This window comes from Delphinapterus leucas, chromosome 16 (assembly GCF_059928025.1).
Source record: "Delphinapterus leucas isolate spDelLeu-1000000601 "Yukka" chromosome 16, BTC_Dleu_Yukka2, whole genome shotgun sequence".
Lineage (NCBI taxonomy): Eukaryota > Metazoa > Chordata > Mammalia > Artiodactyla > Monodontidae > Delphinapterus > Delphinapterus leucas.
Window position 1 is genome coordinate 236,507 of NC_143144.1, and position 11,339 is coordinate 247,845.

The 11,339-nt window shown below is 46.2% G+C and overlaps 1 long non-coding RNA gene and 1 pseudogene across 1 annotated transcript; both read left to right on the top strand.

Moving 5' to 3' along the window:
- Window positions 1-597: 597 nt before the first annotated feature.
- On the top strand, window positions 598-733 carry LOC115804142 (5S ribosomal RNA; annotated as a pseudogene).
- A 167-nt stretch (window positions 734-900) lies between these two features.
- Window positions 901-10,815, top strand: LOC149747072 (uncharacterized). Its single transcript, XR_016388007.1, has 3 exons — window positions 901-1,060; window positions 2,548-2,727; window positions 10,258-10,815. It is a non-coding gene; the product is annotated as an uncharacterized LOC149747072 (long non-coding RNA).
- The last annotated feature ends 524 nt before the right edge of the window (window positions 10,816-11,339 follow it).

An 11,339-nucleotide genomic window follows, 5' to 3' on the forward strand; every position in this document is an offset into this window, starting at 1 on the left:
AATCCCCAGGTACCAAGGCTGTCTGTCCACAGCTCCATCCGGAAAAACGCCCCTGCCGCCGTTTTGCCGCGGCCGGGCGCCAGAGCGGGATCGAGGGCCCAGGCCGCTTCCCCGGGCCTGCCGGCCACCTGGGGCGGGGTCCTGAGCTCGGACGGTGGCGTGGGGGCAAGGGTGGCGTTGCTGGGTCTAAGGGGCCGTGCCAACTCAATGGTGGCTCCCAGTGGCTTCGGGCCAGCTGCTGTCGGGCAGGAGGGCCGGGCCGGTCTGCGTCTGGGCTGCGCCTAGCGCAGCGTGGGCCGGCAGGTGGGATGCCCAAGGGACCGCGGGCCCCGGGCCCTGAAGCCTCCGGGGCCACGTCCCTGTGACCTGCCTGCGGGATGTGGGGCAGGGCGCCAAGCGCCGAAAAGTTTGCTGTGTCCCGCTCGCCCTGGGCTGGGTGGTCGCCAACTCCTCCGCCACCCTCCAGTACCCGAGACCTCCCTTCCCCTGCCCAGGTGGGCGGCGGGGCCATGCACGGGAGGGCGGGCCGCTGGGCTGGCGGTAAGGCCCAAGCGCCTGCTAAGCTGCGCCTCAAGAGCAGCCTGCGACCCCACCAGTGTCTACGGTTAAACCACCCTAGACGGGCCCAATCTCGTCTCGATCTCGGAAGCTAAGCAGGGTCGGGCCTGGTTAGTACTTGGATGTGAGACCTCCTGGACGGGAGAGCTCCTGGGAACACCGGGTGCTGTAGGCTTTTTGCTTCCCGCTCCGCCTTCTCCTTTTGTCGCCTGCGGCGGCGGCGTCCGTCTCCGCCCACGGCGGGTACCGCTGCAGGCCCCACCTCCTCAGACCCCTCCCACCACAGCAAGCGTCTGATGGGGCGCTCCCCGCCTGCCTGACCGGCCAGGCGGCCAGAAGGCGTCCCTGGAAGGCAGCGGCACACCAGAGGCTCCGGGGGCGGCCCGACGCCGCCCAGACATGGCCGCGGACCCGGCTGCCGTCCCTGCGGCCCGCGAGCCCCGCGACCTGCACCTGGCCGCAGCCACTGGAGCCCAGCCCCGGCGCCGCCACCAGTCTTCCGGTGTGTCTCTCCACAGCTCCATCCGGAAAAAGCCCACCCTCCGCCGTTTCGCTGTGGCCGCGGTCGGGAGCGGGATCGAGGGCCCAGGCCGATTCCTCGGGCCTGCCAGCCACCTGGGGAGGGGTCCTGAGCTCAGACGGTGGCATCGGGGCAAGGGTGGCGTTGCTGGGTCTAAGGGGCCATGCCAACTCAATGGTGGCTCCCAGTGGCTTCGGGCCAGCTGCTGTCGGGCAGGAGCGCCGGGCCGGTCTGCGTCTGGGCTGCGCCTAGCGCTGCGTGGGCCGGCAGGTGGGATGCCCAAACGACCGCGGGCCCCGGGCCCTGAAGCCTCCGGGGCCACGTCGCTGTGAGCGACCTGTGGGATACGGAGCGGGGCGCCAAGCGCCGAAAAGCTTGCTGTGTCCCGCCCGCCCTGGGCTGGGTGGTCGCCAACTCCTCCCCCACCCCCGGGTACCCGAGACTTCCGTTCCGCTGCCTAGGCAGGCGGCGGGGTCCTGCCGGGGCAGGCGGGCCGCTGGGCTGGCGGTAAGCCCCAAGCGCCTGCTAAGCTGCGCCTCAAGAGACAGCCCGCGACATTACCAGTGTTTACGGCCAAACCACCCTAGACCGGCCCGATCTCGTCTCCATCTCGGAAGCTAAGCAGCTTTGGGAATGGTTAGTACTTGGATGGTGAGACCTCCTGGACAGGAGAGCTCCTGGGAACACTGGGTGCTGTAGGCATTTTGCCTCCCGCTCCGCCTTCTCCTTTTGTTGCCCGCGGCGGTGGCGGCTCTCTCCGCCCCCGCCAGGTACCGCTGCAGGCCCCATCCAGTACATGGATGTCTTTCCATTTATTTGTGTCTTCTTTGATTTCTTTCCATAAAGTCTTGTAGTTTTGGTTGTACAGATCTTTCACTTTCATGGTTAAATTTATTCCTAGGTATTGTTATGTTTGATGCTATTGTGAATCTTTCTGTGAGTTTTCTTTAATTCTTTTTCAGATGTTTCATTGTTAGTTTATAGAAAAGCAACTGATTTCTGTGCATTGATTTCATATCCTGCAAATTTACTGAATACATTGATTACATCCAACAGATTTTTAGTTGAGTTGGAATTTTTAATATATAAGATCATAGCATCAGCCAATTAGCAAAAATTTACTTGTTCTTTTCCAATTTATATGTCTTTTATTTCTTTGTCTTGGCTGATTTCCGTAGTTAGGACTTCCAGAATTATGTTGAATAAGAGTAGAGAGAGTCAGCACTCTTATCTTGTTCCTGATCTTAGAGGAAAAGCTTTCAATTTCTGTCCATCGAGTATGATGTTTGCTCTGTGTTTGTTGTATATGTCCTCAATATGTTGAGGTGTGTTCTTTCTATCCCCAGTCTGTTGAGGGTTTTTATCATGAAGCGATGTTGTATTTTATTAAAAGCTTTTACTGCGTCTATTGAAATGATCATATAACCTTTATCTTTCACTTCTTTTTTTTTTTTTTTTTTTTTTTACAGTACGCGGGCCTCTCACTGTTGTGGCCTCTCCCGTTGCGTAGCACAGGCTCCCGACGCGCAGTCTCAGCGGCCATGGCTCACGGGCCTAGCCGCTCCACGGCATGTGGGATCTTCCCAGACCGGGGCACGAACGCATGTCCCCTGCATCGGCAGGTGGACTCTCAACGACTGCGCCACCAGGTAAGCCCATGTCTTTCACTTGATTAATGTGGGGTATCACATTTTGATTTGCATACATCAAACACTCCTTGCATCCCAGGGATAAATCCCACTTGGTTATGGTGCATGATCCTTTTCATGTGTTCTTGGATTTGGTTTGCGAATATTTTGTTGAGAGTTTTTGTATCTACGTTTATCAGGGATATTGGTCTATAGTTGTTTTCTTTTAAATTAATTAATTAATTCGGTTGTGCCAGGTCTTAGCTGTGGCTTGCTGGCTACTTAGTTGTGGCATGTGAACTCTTTAGTTGTGGCATGCAAACTCTTTAGTTGCGGCATGCGTGTGGGATCTAGTTCCCTGACCAGGGATCCCGAACCTGGGCCCCCTGCATTGGGAGTGTGGAGTCTTAACCACTGTGCCACAAGGGAAGTCCCTATAGTTTTCTTTTCTCGTGCTGTCCTTATCGGGCTTTGGTATCAGAGCAATGTTTGCATCATAGAAAAAGTTTGGACATGTTTCCTCCTCTTCAAATTTTGGAAGGCTTTAAGAAGGATTGGTGTTAATTTTTCCTTAGACATTTGATAGAATTCACCAGTGAAGCCATCTGGTCCTGAGGTTTTCTGTGTTGAGAGGTTTTAGATTACTGATTCAATCACCTTCCTCACTATTTGTCTGTCAGACTTGCTATTTTTTTTCCTGGTTCAGTCAGTCTTGGTAGGTTGTATGATTCTAGGTAATTACCCATTTCTTGTAGGTCATTTTTTGTTGGCATAAAGATTTTCATAGTAGTTTCTCATGATCTTATGTATTTCTGTATTAACAGTTTAATGTCTCCTCTTTCATTTCTAACTTTGTCTTTTCTCTTTCTTCTTAGTTAATGTAGCTAAAGCTTTCTCGATTTTGTTTATTTTTTATAGAAGATCCCTCCTATTGTTTTCTGCTCTCTATTTTCATTATTTCCACTCTGGGCTTTATTTCCTTTCTTCTGCTAAATTTGGGTTTACTTTGTTGTACTTTTTCTAGTTCCTTGAGGTGTAAAGTTAGGTTGTGTATTTTCTTTTATTTATTTATGTTTAATAAGTTTATTTACTTTATTTATTTTTGGCTGCCTTGGGTATTCATTGCTGCGTTCAGGCTTTCTGTAGTGGCGGCGAGTGGGGGCTACTCTTCGTTGCGATGTGCGGGCTTCTCATTGCGGTGGCTTCTCTTGTTGCAGAGCACGGGCTCTAGGCGTATGGACTTCAGTAGTTGTGGCGCATGGGCTCAGTAGCTGTGGCTCGCGGGCTCTAGAGTGGAGCGCAGGCTCAGTAGTTGTGGCACACGGGCTTAGTTGCTCCGCAGCATGTGGGAATCTTCCCAGGCCAGGGATCGAACCAGTGTTCCCTGCATTGGCAGGCAGATTCTTAACCACTGTGCCACCAGGGAGGCCCCAGGTTGTGTATTTTAGGCTTTTCTAATGTTAATCTGTGAATATTTCTCTATAAACCTCCCTCTGTGGACTGCTAGGGGTGTTGGTAAGTTGTGTTCCTATTTTCATTTGTTTTGAGACTTTCTTTGATTTCTTCTTTGACCCATTGATTTTTTCATGAATGTTTTGTTTAGTTTCCTTTATTTGTGGATTTTCCAGCTTTCCTCCTTGTTGTTGATTCTAGTTTAAATTATCGTGGTTCGAAAGGATACCTGGTATGATTTCAATCTTCCTAAACTTGCTAAGAGTTGTTTTATGTCCTATCATATAATCAATCCTTAGAAACGTGCAGTGTGCACTTAAGAAGAATGTATATTCTGCTGCTGTTGGATGGAATGTCCTATAGGTGCCTGGTAGAGCCATTTGGTCTAATGTATGGTTTAAGTTCATCATTTCTTGCTGATTTTTGGTCTGGATGATCTATCAATTGTTGAAAGTGGGATGCTGAAATACCCTACTATTAATCTTTCTATGTCTCCCTTCATATCTGTTCGTATTTACTTAATGTATTTAGGTGTTCCAGCGTTGGGTGTGTATGTGTTTATTATTATGTCTTTTTGATGGATTGAGTACTTTATCATTTTATTTTTTTAAATAAATTTATTTATTTTTTGCTTCATTAGGTCTTAGTTGCTGTGCTCAGGCTTTCTTTTCAGTTGCAGTGAGCAGGGGCTACTCTCCGTTGCGGTGCGCAGGCCTCTCATTAAGGTGGCTTCTCTTGTTGCGGATCACAGGCTCTAGATGTGCGGGCGTCGGTAGTTGTGGCACATGGGCTCAGTCGTTGTGCCTCGTGGGCTCTAGAGCGAAGGCTCAGTAGTTGTGGCACACGGGCTTCGTTGACCCACTGCATGTGGGGTCTTCCCAGACCAGGGCTCGAAACCACGTCCCCTGCATTGGCAGGTGGATTCTTAACCACTGGGCCACCAGGGAAGCTTTATCATTTTATAATTTTATAAAATTTTATAATCACCTTCTTTGTCGCTTGTTAGTATTTTTGGCTTAAAGTCTATTTTGTCGGATATAAGTGTAGTTTTTCCCACTTTGTATCGGTTTCCAGGTGCATGGAATATAATTTTCTGTCCTTTCACTTTGGTTCTATGTTTGTCCTTAAACCTGAAATGGGTCTTTCTTACAGTTGGGTGTCATTATTTTAAATTCATTCAGCCACTCTGGGACTTTTAATGGTGAAGTCAATCCAGTTACATTTAGAGTAATTATTGATATGTAGGGATTTACTAATGCCAATTTATGAGTTGCTTTCTTGTTGTTTTGTATTTGCATAGTTTCTTTTCCTGTCTTTCTCAGCCTACTTCATAAGTTGCTTAATTTCCCTGGTGGTATGCTCTGTTTCCCCTTTCTTTGCCTTTTGTGGATCTACTCTAGTTTTTAGCTTTGTGGTTATTTTGTGAATTATATAAAACATCTAATAGATAAAATAGTCCATTTTAACCCAGAATTGCCAAAGCAATCCTAAGGAAAAAGAACAAAGCTGGAGGCATAAACTGCCCAGACTTCAGACTATACTACAAAGCTACATTAATCAAAAAGGCATGGCATTGGCACTGGTACAAAAACAGACATATAGATCAATGAAACAGAATAGAGAGCCCAGAAATAAACCCACACTCCTACAGTCAATTAATCTTTGACAAAGGAGACAAGAATGTAAAATGGAGAAAAGACAATCTCTTCAGCAAGTGGAGTTGGGAAATCTGGACAGCCACATGCAAATCAATGAAGTTAGAACACTCCCTCACACCATACACATAAATAAACTCAAAATGGCTTAAAGACTTAAGTATAAGTCATGATCCCATATAACTCTTAGAAGGGAACACAGGCAAAACATTCTCTGACATAAACTGTAGCAATGTTTTCTTAGGCCAGTCTACCAAGGCAATAGAAATAAAAGCAAAAATGAGCAAATGGGCAATCAAACTTAAAACCTTTTTCACAGCAAAGGAAACCATTAACAAAAAGAAAAGACAATATACGGACTGGGAGAAAACGTTTGCAAATGATGCAACCGACAAGGGATTAATTTCCAAAATATACAAATAGCTCCTACAATTCAATAACAAAAAACAAATAACCCAATTGAAACATGGGCAGAAGACATAAATAGACAATTCTCCAAAGAAGACACACATATGGCCAATAGGCACACGAAAATATGCTCAACATAGAATAACTTATAATGGAAAAGAAACTGAAAAAGAGTATCTATTTATAGGTTTGTAATGTTGTCAGCTAGTTTTCTTGGCCATGCCATGTGGCTTGTGGAATCTTAGTTCCTTGACTAAGGATGAAACCCGGGACCACGGCAGTGAAAGCACCAAGTCCTAACCACTGGACTGCCAGGGAATTCCCTCAGCTACTGTTTCTTTAAAGAAACTATCTGCCCCCTTCTTCCTCTCTTCTTCTGGAATCCCAGGTAGTTGGATATTTGCCTTTCTGAAGGAAACCAATGGCTCTCTCAGGCTTTCTTCACTCTTAGGAAATCTTAGTTCTATTCCTCTTCTAACTGTATTCTTCCTACGGTTGTATCCTCCAGGTCACCCATTCTTCCACCTGGTCTGCCTTGCCGCACATGCTGTCCATTGCATTCTTCATCTCATTCATTCATTGAGTCTTTCAGTCCACAGTATTTTTATAATTTCAAAATCTTTGGTAAGGAAATCCTTCTTTTCCTTACATTTATATTTATTACCGGGTTTACTGAATTGCCTTTTTGAGTTTTCTTGTAGCTTGTTGAATTTCTTCTTAATAGGTATTTTGAATTCTTTATCAGTTAGATCATAATATTCCATGCCTTTGTGTTCAGTTGCTGGAGAATTTTCTCTTTGCGATAACATATTTCCCTGGGTTTTCGTAGTGTTTAAATGCATGCAACTGTGCGTTCACATTTGAAGTAGCAGACACCCTTCTTAGGTAAGGATTTATGTTTACTTTGGTTCTTACAATGGACCAAGTGGGCTATTAGAAACATTTATTTTGTATTCCAGAAGGTGGCACTGTAGGTCAAGTTTGTGGTTTCTCCCTTGCCCACTGATTGCAGCCTGTTTTCTGAGCAAGCTCCCCGTCTCCTGGATGCGTCTCTACGGAGGCACTAGGGGTGCACACACAAGCTGGCATCAGAGTCGGGGGAGGCGTGGGGTTAGCAGTGAGGCTTTGGGGACGTCTGCAGCCCGGGTGGGAGACTCTGGTGTGGGGTAATCCAAGCCTAGTGGGCAGATCCCATGCTGACTTCTGAAGCAGACAGCAGGAACCTGCTCCTATAATGTTCTAACATTCCTACCTTCTTTCTTTCCTTGCTGTTTCCACCGCCCAGTCATGGAGGTCCCTCCTCGGAGACCCGGGTGCTGCTGGAGACAAACAGGTTTCTGCAGCCGTGACCTGTACAGCTGGGTAGCTGTGCGGTTACCACTTTCCACATTCTCCTTGGGAGAGGTCACAGTTCCTGCCACCCAGGCAGCACTGTCCTGGGAAGGGGGACGTTCTGGCTTAGTCCTCCCTCTCCTGATGTCCCCATCTGTCTGTTCCACGCCAGTGGCCTGCCCGACTCTCTCTCCAGGCAGGCTGGGCTTGTACAATCTTTCTTGCCTGTGAGTATCTGCCCAGGTCAGAACTCTACAGTGAGTGATGGTTCTCTGACTCCTTGGATCCACAGCCCTTACCAAGGCCTTATTTGTTTATTTGTGGATATATATTTGAATAGCCCTCTGAGTCCCTTTGCCTAGAGTGCTCAGCACTTTTTTTCCTTTATGTCTATCTAATTAGTTGTTTACAAAGTGAGGTGGGGACAAAGGAGGAGTGACTTCCGCTTTTATGAGCAGACGTCACTGCCTAGAAATCTATACATTCACATTTATTTATACTTCTGCACAAAATCAAGTATAGTTCTGAGTTGCTCACTTTTGGAGAGTGACAAAACTCCAAACTCACAGCTCTTTCCCCCTTCCTTGTGTTACAAACCTGAAAACCCCAAAGGATGATGCAGGAGACAATGACATTCTTGGGTGTGATTTGGTTGCTTTCAAATCCCTGTTCCAACACTTACTAAAGAGTAACCTTAGAAAGATTATATCACCTGTTTGGTTTTTTTTGTTTTTGTTTTTTTTTTTTGCTATGCGGACCTCTCACTGTGTGGCCTTTCCTGTTGCAGAGCACAGGCTCCGGACGCGCAGGCTCACTGGCTATGGCTCACGGGCCCAGCCGCTCCGCGGCATGTGGGATCTTCCCAGACCGGGGCACAAACCCTTGTCCCCTGCATCGGCAGGTAGACTCTCAACCACTGCACCACCAGGGAAGCCCTATATCACCTCTTTACGTCTTGGTTTACTCATCTGAAAAATGGAGCTGATAATAATGATTCTTACTTAGGAGAGAATAAATGTTCATCATTATAATGATCATCAGGATCATCATCATTATTCCATCTTTTTTTCCCCTCCTTGGGCTGCACCACGTGCCTTGCAGGATCTCAGTTCCCCGTCCAGGGATTGAACCTGGGTTACAGCAGTGAAAGCATGGAGTCCTAACCACTAGTCAACCAGGGAACTCCCTGCATTTTTTAAAGAGTTACACAGAATTCCGTCGTGTAGACATAAAGTTGTTACTGAACAACCGTGTGCCTGACGCACTGTGAAGTGAAAGGTCTCGGAGTTTGGAGCAGAGAAAGGTTTATTGCAGGGCCAAGAAAGGAGCTGGTGGCTTATGCCCCCCAAACCCCAAGCTCCTTGAAGGGTTTCAGCAAAGCACATTTAAAGGCAAGGTGAGGGAGGGGTGTGGTTGGTTGTTGCAAATTTCTTGGTGTTGTAATCCTTTGTTCTTGCGGCTGTCCACGTGGGTCAGGTCACAATATTCCTGTAAACCTCTAACAAGACAAATGTTATTCTCTGTTCTGCAACTTTTTATCTCTATATGAATGGAAAGGAGTTAATGCCCTTAAAGGTCAGAGTCTTGAGAATGGGCTATCCTATGTATTTCAGGCTATAGGCAACATTCTTTTATAAAAGGTGCAGAGCCAGCATGACTAAGCACAGGAAAAGGAACAGATCTAATATGGAGTCAGATTTGTTCTTTCCCATTACAAAGTTATATATCTATTCAATGCTCCATAAAGTTCCATTTAAATGCAGTGCTCAAACTATTTTGCCAGCATGTAAGAGGATGCTAAGATGAAAAATTTCACTGAGAGGCTATCTCTCTCCATATATATACCTATCTCTCTGTCTGTCTATCCATCCATCTTATCTATCTATCATTTATCAAATACCATAGTGAACTGACCATCCTAGGTGTATGAATTAGCTACTGTTGCATAACAAATTACCCCAAAATTGAGTGGTTTAAAATACGAGAATTGGGCTTCTCTGGTGGCGCCGTGGTTAAGAATCTGCCTGCCAATGAAGGGGACACGGGTTCAAGCCCTGGGATGGGAAGATTCCACATGCCTCAGAGCAACTGAGCCTGTGGACCACACTACTGAGCCTGTGCTCTGGAGCCCACGAGCCACAACTACTGAAGCCTGCGGGCCTAGAGCCTGTGCTCTGCAACAAGAGAAGCCACCACAATGAGAATCCTGTGCACTGCAATGAAGAGTAGCCCCCGCTCACCACAACTAGAGAAAGCCCGCACACAGCAACAAAGACCCAACGCAGACAAAAATAAATAAATTTATATAAAAAGAAAAAAAATGAGCATTTATTATCTAACACATTTTCTTGGGACAGAAATCTAGGTGTGGCTTAGCTGGGCCCTTTGGCTAGGGGTCACTCACAGGCTGCAGTATCTAGCGGCTCACCTGGGGATAGGGTTTCCTTTAAGCTCATTCATGGGGCCACCAGCAAGATCTAGGTCCTCTCAGGCTGTTAGACTGAGGGCCTAGCTCCTCACTGGCTGTGGTGGGAAATCACCTTCGGTTCCTTGGCTCACAGGTCTCTCCTTAGGGCACCTGGCTTCCCCTGAGTGAGCAAGAAGGGACAGAAAGAGAGCAAAGTGTGTGAGGCGAATGTCACACTGTTTCATAGGTTGATTTCAGAAGTAACATCCACTACTTTTGCTGTGTTCTATTTGTTAGAAATAAGTCACTGGGTCCAACCCACGCCAAAGGAGAGGGAGTCACACAAGTGTGTGAAGAAGAGGAGGTGGGGATCACTGGGAGCCAACCTAGAAGCTGCTTCTCACGCTCGGAACTTGCAAAAATGAAGCAACTCAAAACTACTCTCACGATTGTTAAATCCATCATCTTCATTGAAGGAGTAAGAGGATCAGGTTCCATCAATTGCTGAGTGTACCAAATCTCTTTATGCTTTTGCACTTGTTTATTTTCTCTAGTAGAGCTGTCAATTTTTGCCTTATATATTTTGAATATAAGTAACTAGGTAAATCTGGAATTGTTTTATCTTTCATTAGAGTTCAGTCTGCTGTCATTATGAAGTAACTCTTTTTTTCTAGCATTCTTTTTGCTTTAACAGATATTTTGCTATATTTAAACTAAATAACCAACAAGGACCTACTGTAAAAACAATATTTAAAATTAAAAATTTTAAAAACAAAACAAGAAAACATATTTTAATATGGCTTATATAGTTTTTGTTTAGTTAGTGTTTGCACAATATATATTTTCTACCTTTTTAATTTCAACTTTCCAGTTTTAGGGTGTTTTTTTGTAAACAGCATATTATGTATATCTAGGTCTATGTTTTTAATGCAGCCTGAGCCTGAAAATCTTTGTTTTCTCACAAGCATTTAGTTCACTTTATTTTATTTATTTTAAAAATTTTATTTCTTTATTTATTTTTGGCTGCAGCGGGTCTTCATTGCTGTGCACAGGCTTTCTCTAGCTAAGGTGAGGGGGGGCTACTCTTCGTTGTGGTGCGTGGGCTTCTTACTGCGGTGGCTTCTCTTGTTGCGGATCACGGGCTCTAGAGGGCAGGCTTCAGTAGTTGTGGTTCACAAGCTCTAGAGCTCAGGCTCAGTAGTTGTGGTGCACGGGCTTACTTGCTCCATGGCATGTGGGATCTTCCAGGACCAGGGCTTGAACCCATGTCCCCTACATTGGCAGGCAGATTCTTAGCCACTGTGCCACCAGGGAAGTCCATAGCTCACTTTAATTTAATGTGTTTATTAATACTTTATGATATTTTTATACATTTATTT